General features: G+C 38.4%; 2 protein-coding genes across 2 annotated transcripts in view; one reads left to right on the forward strand and one right to left on the reverse strand.

The window, feature by feature from the left end:
• Positions 1 to 4,569, reverse strand: part of LOC128249430 (uncharacterized) — a 38,216-nt gene extending 33,647 nt beyond the window's left edge. Inside the window, exon 1 of the mRNA XM_052973028.1 lies at positions 4,408 to 4,569. The gene's annotated coding sequence lies outside the window, so the exon portion shown is untranslated. The remainder of the gene's footprint in view (positions 1 to 4,407) is intronic.
• The window catches only part of LOC106867679 (UPF0687 protein C20orf27 homolog), an 82,431-nt gene that overhangs the window by 2,795 nt on the left and 69,762 nt on the right, over positions 1 to 9,874 (forward strand). The gene's annotated exons all lie outside the window — the stretch shown is intronic.

Below are 9,874 nucleotides of genomic sequence, written 5' to 3' on the forward strand. Positions count from 1 at the left end.
ATTAATGACATTTTAGTGTTGGGGCTCAAGCTGGCGAGAGACAAGATAGACATAGATGAAACAAGATTCCAAACCTGAGCGAGTGCATGATAGGCGAGAACTATCCTCATTGTGCGGGAAAATGGTAAGCCGCTACCCTATCGTATAATGGATTCAGAGAGCATGCATGTGTATCATGAGGAAGATCAAAGGAGTGAGCTGGAGTGACAGTGGGAGAGAATACAATTGCCATGATAGTAGACGTTTTTAGAAAAAATGAGAAGACCCAGTATAACCTGTTTCATGGTCGGGTAAGTCGGCAACTCTTCTACCTAGCTTGTCAGGTGAGGAAGAGGGTGTTGTGAACACTGCAGGAATAAAAATAAGATCTGTCAAAGGACAAATGAGCTCATAGTGAATCAATGGCCATCCATATGAGTAGTGTCTCGTAAAAACATCCTGAACGTAGGTTGGCAGACTATAGCCACGGAAATTTCAATGGAAGTCATACCGTGCTCTAGAGCTGAAGTGGACGTCCTCAATTGATTTGGCGTATAGCGAGAAGAATATGTTCCCAAATCAGAAAAAGTAATCGTATGGTGTGACACAAATAGTACAACAGTAGGAGCCGTTCTGGAAATAGGGGCTGCTGAGGCAAGAAGGACTATAACAATTACATCAATCATATAACTGAGCTACACGCTGTGCTCGAGAGCGTGAATCTGGCACTGAGATGAGGATTGCACACTATCGAGATTCGAACTGACTCAGCAACGGTACATGGATGAGTGGGATCAGGGATCATCAATCAGAAGGGAATACGAATGAAAGTGGGCACAGAAACGAAAGTCAAGCATCACCTAGGAATTTTTAGAGAGCTAGCAGCTACGTTCAACATGAAGCTGCCAATAGTCTTTGTATCTTCGGAAAAATAAGGCGGGTATCCTTACCGAGAAAATAAAGCCCTATTGGGTATGCCAGAAAATTTACAAAGAGGGCGTCTGCAACGTGTCGGCTGGAGAGTTTGGAGCTGAGGGGGCTGCACAACATGGTCGTATGAGAATAGACAGGATCCTATTTTTGAGAAGGATTTGTGACAGGTGTCAGTCCATTTACCCCGCACCGAATGTGCACGAGACTGGGAAGATTCAGGTGGAGGAACATTGGAAGAGGCTGGTAATTGATGCAAAGCTCTACCAGGGAAGATCATACCTCTCGATGACCGATTGTGGATCAGTGGGGATGACTATATGGGAGAGAAATCCGGGTTGGGATTGCGGCTGAAACTGCAAGGTTGCTGAATGAGATGTTCTTGGAAATGGGCCCAGTGTACGAGCTATTGATGGACTGTAGGGTTGCTGGAGGAAACGCTCGATAGGTGGAATATCAGGCGTTTCTTCAGAGCTGCGTATATGCCAAACGAGAATTCTGGTAAGATCTCATCGCGCCGAGAGTTAGGTGGCAATCCTCTCCGTTGAAGTAGTCTTCTGGTACAACATGTCACTCAGGACAAGACAAGCTGGGAGTCAGTCCCACAAAGATCAGTGCTCACGTATGAATAGAGGCACCGGAGAACAGTATTGCAATGTTTTGAGGTAAAGGAAGAATTAGCATCACTTTAGGTCGGAGATGAGGTTTGGATGAAGCCACCCAATGTACTATGCGCAGCCCAATGAGGAAGAGGAATGGTTACGAAAGAGCACTCTCGAAACAATGTATCATATTTTGGACATCTATAACGTCGTCAGTTTTTCAGACGACGAAAGGCAAGGAGAGGGAAAAGCCAGAAATGAAATGAGCATCCCTTTGAAGTCTCTCCCACAATTTTTTACTTATACAAGATATCGTTGACTACCCATCACAGTATTTTGCCCGACAAAGTTTGACCAAGTCTCTCTTGAGTTTTTAATCCTTCTTTTGTACTTTGAGAAAATTTTATCCCATGAGGGTCTTGTCTTGTTTTGATGTCGTGCTGACAAGGTGGGATTTCTTTGAATTTGGAACATAAAGAGATGTAACTAAACACAGCTGCGTATTTTCTCCGGCATTCTACTGTGTTTCTGTTATTTACCAACCTTCACTGACTTAATATAGGATCACACAGTTAGTCTTCCATTTTTTATTTTCTCTGGGTATGGAAAAGAAAAATCCCCTAAAATTACAAAATGTTTCTCGATTCCTTCTCATTGTTTGTATTCTGGACTTCAGGGGTTGAAAACAATTCATATGGAGATACAACATCGACTTTCCGAGCAGTAATGGTCCAGAATCTCTTATAATCAACACTAATTTACAATCAGAAACTTTAAATTCTTGCGGCCGCCACACTTTTTTACGGGTACCTTACACAGACTGCCTTGCACAGTTCAATATTAATAAACTAGCATCGTTTATACTGACGTATAGGTACCCGTATTTCCGTTTGGCTGCCAATTTCAATTTCTGTTCGAACTGATTCCATATTCAATGTAATGATACACTTTTATAGGCTAATCAGTGTCATGAAAATCATTTTCGCTATAAATCAATAAATAAAAAGTTATTAGCAATTAAAGTTTGAAAATTTGCATATGAAAGCCCGTAGTGGAAACTGATAGATTAGAACACCGCATAAAAAATGTTACAGTATTTATAAAAGATACTCCCTTACCACTCACTCACGATCTGTCAGTAGGAAAGCTATAACCAAACGGTGTGTGTGTTAGACTGGTTAACATGCAGTTTACCGTCGTATTCCACAGAACGAAATGATTTTTGAACTGTGAGTAATCGGTGCGACTTCCTAAGAGATATATGTGAACAGTAGTTGGAAGTTCATCCACAGCAATTCAGTGGATAGGGTGATGCGGGAAATCCCATTACTATGGAAATACACTAATTCAAATATATGCATTGGAAATATAACCGAGAGTGGCATGAAGAACCTTGGGTGTTTGGTGCAGTAGAAAGAGGTGCAAAAAAACGCCCCTTGATGGAGGTCTCCAATTGCACGCGCGGAACATTTTGCTCATTATAAGGCATTGGATATTGTTTTGGAACACGCTTGATATCCGATGGGTGGGCTTCCTATGTAGGTCTCAGTGACATTGCTTACATGAAATTACGGAATGTTGCTGTCGTCACTATTGCAATTTACTTTTAATTTTGTTAAGACAATTTACTTTTACTTTTTTTACGGTGGTAAACTGCACGTTGATCGTTGGACTTCCGTCGTTTGACGATGGGGATTTAGTTATTTGGTCGACTGAGTTACTTGCTCCTGAATTAATGTGCAAGTCGCTGGTCATTCCACAAGCATGTGTGTCCTATACGTAATTCTCAGGTAGAACCAGTGCGACACAATGTGTGACAAGGCTGTGCACTTTTGAATTGCGTGTACTTTCCACCCGGTGACCTTCTGTATAATCTTCATTAACCCAATTTCACTCATAAGGTATGGATCGACTGGAAGTTATAGAAATGATAGTTTGTCCAAGATGTCACGCAGAGGGATCGAACCTAGCACCTCACGCTTACCATACTGCACTTTTCTAAAAATATGAGTAATCATGTAGCTCCTCTACTACAAGAAACTTGCTCTGGTCACTTTTCTCATAATTTTACCTATCTTTTGCTTTCATCTCCTATCATAAAGCTCCCCTCTGCATCGAGGAGGAGGCGCTGTTCGTGGTCTAGCAAACTGCAGAACAACCACACAAGAACCGGTGGCTCAAAGCAACCAGTACACACTGTTAAGTGGTTGGCGTTAGGAAGGAAAGGCATCGATCGAGTCGTAGAAACAATGCCGAAGCAAACAATGGATACAATGCAGACCTTAAGCCCATCGGATCCTCTCAAGTTGTCCATCCAATGCCAGCATGGAACAAGGACGTTAAATGATGCAACAGCTGCTGCTGCTGCTGATATATTTCTATTTCAAAATGGTGTGTAAGCACCATAAAACATATGCACAGTATCTTTTAAGCGAACTGAGTATGAAACCGATTGATTTTTTTTTCTCTCTTTGACTTTCCTTGTATCACTAACATTCTTAGAAAGGCATGAATGTCATAAGTTCCAGTTTCACCTTTTCAAAATTTCTTATACCATATCTATATATAAGGAATACTTGTATTTGATATTGTTTATTTATCCAAATTCCGAATTTGTCTTTTTCTATCCTCAAGTGATTTTTCTATACAGTAAAAAAATCGCTAATAAACTGAACTCGAAATAATAGAACACATTCTATTTAAGTATCTTTTCGAAAAGAAAAGAGGGGAGGAAAAAGCGTCCTGTTCAGAACGAAAGACAAAAATTAGTAAGAAAACAGAGGCTGAAAAGCAAACTAAACATTCGAATATGTAAAAGACAAAAGTAATAACAGTGTAAAATATAAAACTAGTTAGTATATTCTTTTCATAGATGTAATTGAAAATGAAGACTTACTAGTTCACACGCATATCTTTAAAAGGAATTCGCATGTAGGAAAAGATACATATTAATGTTTTCCCCAACTTTCTAAGCGTCTGCATTTCAAAGTAAGCGCATGAGCACTAACTGATTTACTTTCTGCTCACAACAGTTTTACTTTATTTTTGGTGAATTCGTTTCATTTTATATGAATTCACTCATATCTTGACTGTATTATAGTAATTGATTTAGTACATAAGTGATGTCTTCTTTATCGATTCCGAGATAGGGTGAAAGGCAAAGTTGAAATCGGTGGGATTTGTACTGAAAACGTAAAGGGCTGTAACTGACCGAATACCTCAAACATTTTGTCTAACGATTCGGCCAATCCATTGCCTACTTTTAACTTTTGTTTAACCACGATGCGAGGCCTCAACGAGCAGGTCTATGATCAAAGACTTTCCGATTATGACCTTCTCGTCTTCTAACGGGTATCTACATTATCTAGTTTAGTGTATGAAACAAAAACTTTTCAAAATGGGAAATAACATGTCCGATTCATTCGCGCAAAAATGCACGGAGGTCCGAAATCAGGTTTCTCAATGCCCGCTTTCTTTAAAGACGTTCCAACCGTGACCGCCCAGACTCCTTTAAAAACATTCCATACGTGACCATCTCGTCTTTTTTAAATCAATAACTCTTTTCTAGGATCTTTCTAATTTGACGGGCAACACTTTTCATTTATGTTTTACGTAGTGTTTTTGGTACCGAAACACTTTCAAACTTCGTATACTTGTATATTTTGTGTTATAGAACAATAAATGTTTATGTTAATTTTAAAATTTGTCAGCAAAATCTTATAAAAAGACAATGTTCTAAAACATGTACATGTTTATATGTTATATATGAAAATAAAATACTCGAAAATATTACACTGCAAGTATTACATCGTAATTTTGAACTGTTGTATCGTCTTCAGGAGTAAAAGTTGGTCAGTACAGTTGTTGATGTTGATAGTTTGAAACAGGTACTTTTCGTCCAATGAATTTTCACTCAACTTTGACTCGATTGTAATTGAGATTGCTAATAAAATATCTGGTGTTTAACAATCAAAATTCCTTTCTCTGTTGGATGCTCCAAGCTAGTTTTTATCCACACTAACGTCTAATTTGATAGATTTCAAAAAGATGTCTAAACTGGGGCAAAATAAGTAATGATTAATTTCAACAATTTCTTTTCTTTAATTGCATGCTAGAATTGTCAATGATTAAAATTTCTTTGATAAGATCCATAAAAATATTGAAAACAAACATCATTTTAAATAACACCTGAAAAATGAACAACAGAAATAGTTATGAGTGGAACACTTTTGGCAATTGGTCAACTGGAGCAGAGCTGACCTGGGCTAAACAACAACTGGTGACAGCCAATGAGGAGTCATCTGTGCAGTCACATGAACTGCTAAAAATACAGATAAATCTCCATCTGGAGAGAACAGTCTATTATTGTAGTAGATGATTAAACCTGGGAAGCCTTGATCCAGCAAACCTCTCTGGTCAATGATGTTTCAGTAATGATTTGGCTACTATAAAATCAGCAGAATCTGCAAAGACAGCTTAATTAGCTGTTTGCCTGTCTGAAGTATTTTCATAACTTTATCCTCAACATCCATGCTTGTTTTGAAACTTTTAATTAGCCCTTGTTTCATACACTTGGAGCAATATAAATTTTTCTGCTAATAAGCCCCAAGTTACTCTAGTGGTTGAAAAAATTGGGAATGTGCATCATATATGAAATATGTTCTGCATATTGCATGATAAACAGGACAGGCAAAGGGTTGACAGCATTTAGAGCAAAAATATTCATCACAATACTCCAAGGACATAGTCATAGCCATAGCACCCGGTCTTTTTCCAATTGATCGAGAATAAACAACTGGTTCTAGAAAATAAGGAAAATTGATTAGGGCTTCTTCATTATCCAGTTGATCTCTGAGTGTTTCAGGAACCTATTGGCATAGACAGCAGACTCCAGTTTCCCTTTGAGTATCTAGACTGATGCAAATAATATCAAAACAATTCCTTAAAGTTCTCATCTAATTAAGGTGGAACAAATGGCAAAATGCTTTGCAGTATTTAGTCATGTTTGCTTACTAGCTTGAGATCAAATCTTGCTGGAGTCGGCTTTGCTTTTCATTCTTCCAACATGGATAAAATAAATATCAGCCAACCACTGGATTCAGTTTGATAATTGATGGCCTCTCTTCACATTTTACCTGTGTCTGTTAGGAATCATTATGCTGTATTTTTAAAATACTTATCAGGCAGTAGAGCTTCGTGCAGTCTTCAACCTTATCAGTTCCTGTTAAATCATCCAACCCATGTTGAGTGGTATGGTCTGCTTTATTATTATTTTTTTTTAGTTCAGGAATGGCTTTCAGTTTTCCTAGACAATAATGTAATCTATTAATGGTGTAATCTATCTGACTGCAGTTCTGGTTATATTATAGTCTGTCTGATTGAGGGTCTAGTTGTCATGCAAGATTCATGTTACCCATCATTTCACTGAATAGTCATCATCATCATCATCATCATCATCGTTTAACGTCTGCTTTCCATGCTAGCATGGGTTGGACGATTTAACTGAGGACTGGTGGACCAGGAGGCGACACCAGGCTCCAATCTGATTTGGCAGAGTTTCTACAGCTGGATGCCCTTCCTAACGCCAACCACTCCGAGAGTGTAGTGGGTGCTTTTACGTGCCACTGGCACGAGGGCCAGTCAGGCGGTACTGGCAACGGCCACACTCGAAATGGTGTATTTTACGTGCCACCTGCACAGGAGCCAGTCCATCAGCAGTGAAACAGAATATTTGTTACCATGAGGCCATTTGTTGCACTGAACTTTAGTATTCTCCATTTCATTGAAACATATGTCACTTTATCCTTTGGCCTGTTTTTAAATTGGTCTTCTTTCACTTAATATTGAAGTCTCCAGTGGTCACAAAGGAGCTTCATATCAAATAGTTTATCAAATTCTCATGACTTTACAATCATGAGCCAAATACCCTAACCACTGGACCATATGCCATGTAGAATAATAAGCTAAAGGAAACATACTTCCAAGAGATCATGTCCAGAGAGGGTTCCGTAAAGAGATTTGTCGGCACCATTAGCACCCTGCAATATTATGCAGTTGCATAGGTTTCCTGCCCCTGAGAATGAGATCTAATACTCATTCTCTACTTGCAGGCATTCAGAGTACTCTACCCTTTGCCCAGGTTTCATCTGTCGACTGACATGATGTACTGAGGTGTGGCCGGGAATTCTGCTTTTCTTCTTAGAGACACCCTAGGTGAGAAGTGGATGAAAAGCCAATCCAAGATTAGGTCCATTGTAGAGTCAGATTCTGACCGACATGGCTGATGAGTTAACTAAGTAGCTACATTTATAGCCTGTATTTGTGTGGGACTCTATATTCTCATGTAGCCTGTATGACTGGCCTGCTAACATGTAGATATCACTGTTGCCTCTTACATACAATTTAGTTTAAATGTATGAATTGAGGTAGGGAGCAATAAGGTGTACACTGTAGGTTTGTAAATGAAATTAGGGGTCCTGTGGAAATTGTTTCCTTATAAGACTGATGTAATAGTGCAATGGAGGGGAGGGACAGGTCGTTATAAATCTTATGGAAAGCAGTGTCAGAGATAGAGATGATTGATCATACTGGAACAAGAAAGTAGAGGGAAGAATAAATATTGGTTTAAAATTTCGGCACAAAGCCAGCAATTTTGATGGAAGAGGTAAGTCGATTACATTAACCCCAGTGCTCAACTGGTACTTATTTTATCAATCTCTCCCCCAACCCACAAAAGGATAGAAAGTAAAGTTGACCTCAGCGGAATTTGAACTCAGAACGTAAAAAACAAAGTGCTGCAAAGCATTTTACTGGCGACTCTACCAGTTCATGACCTTAATGGAATAAAAAAATATTGGTTTCAAATTTTGGCATAAGGCCAGAAAGGTCAGGAGAGGAGCTAAGTCAATTACATCACTTCTAAACCCATCCAACCATTTCGAACTTCCAAAATAATTGATTCATGTGTTTCTTTCATTTTTTTTCTTGAAAAGACACACTGTTAGACTTCTGGTGCTCTCCCTCCGCCGACTGATTTGTTTACGCTTCCATAACTTAGCGGTTCAGCAAAAGAGACCGATAGTATAAATACCAGAAGTTTAAAAATAAGTACTGGACTGGATTTATTTGACTACACACTTCAAGACAGTACCCCCAGCAAGATCATACTCCCGTGACCAAAACAAGTAAAAAAGGATACCTTTCCGTATTTTTCTTCCATCTTCAAACTTGATTTTAGAAATTTAACAAATCTAGAAACTTTTACTTCACTTTTGCATTCCTTCTCTTATCTAATTTCTTATTTTATCCATGTTTCTCGTGAACAAGCACAATTCGGCAAAATCTGATATTGCCCTCAAATTTCTCTTTTGGTTATCTCCCTTGAACCATTAATTAAAGTTCTGCAACTTCTGAATAAATATAGCTTGTTTTCGTCTTATTTTGTTGAGGCCAACGAAACAAGAGGAACCCTAATATATAAGTCAAAAATATAACAGTTGTTTCTTTTATCTCTCAATCTACCACTCTGCAGCACTTCAAGCCAGTGTCCTTTAATCATAACCACTGTTTAATCCAATCTTCTGAGTGAACTTGAGTAGACGGAAACTACAGAAGCCCATCAGATAGATTGTATCTGTTAAGGAGTGGTAGAGTTGATAAATTGCACTGTTTAACTCTACCGTCTGGTCTTGAAATTTTTCTTTTGTAATCCTACCTGCAGCAAGCAGTCTGACGAGATCTCATAGAGTTTCTTTTCCATACACCTCCCAGGACTCAAAAGCTTTGACTGAGGTCATTAGTGCTGCCGTTTTATATGTAAATGCATTTTTTCGCTTGAATATACATAGGTGGGAGATTTAACATTTTTTTTAATGGTTCGTTTAGATTTGAACATAGAACCAGAGAGTGTTAAATTGTATTGTAATGGTAGACAAAGTATAACGATCATTTTTACAAGTCATTCATACCTGACTAAACACTACACGCGTGTGCACATGTACCTACGCGTATGTGTGTGTATATATACGTGTATGTGCGTGTATGTATATATTTGGATGTATAGATATGTACTCACACATATATATGTATACTTATATACATGTATACATATGCGTATGTGTGTGTGTGTGTGTAATGTAGGCAGCGGTAAGCAATGTGTACTAAATAGGAAAACTATAACCCTCATTAAATGACTGATAACGTTAGAGACACCTACATAACTAGAAATAAGAGCTAAACGCACTAATGCTGCAGTCAAAGAGCATAATTGTATACATATATGCTGACAGGGACTGTAATCGCCCAAAAAGCAGCAGTAGCAAATGCCATATATATATATATATATATATATATATATATATATA

This window comes from Octopus bimaculoides, chromosome 14, assembly GCF_001194135.2.
Source record: "Octopus bimaculoides isolate UCB-OBI-ISO-001 chromosome 14, ASM119413v2, whole genome shotgun sequence".
Classification (NCBI taxonomy): Eukaryota; Metazoa; Mollusca; class Cephalopoda; order Octopoda; family Octopodidae; genus Octopus; species Octopus bimaculoides.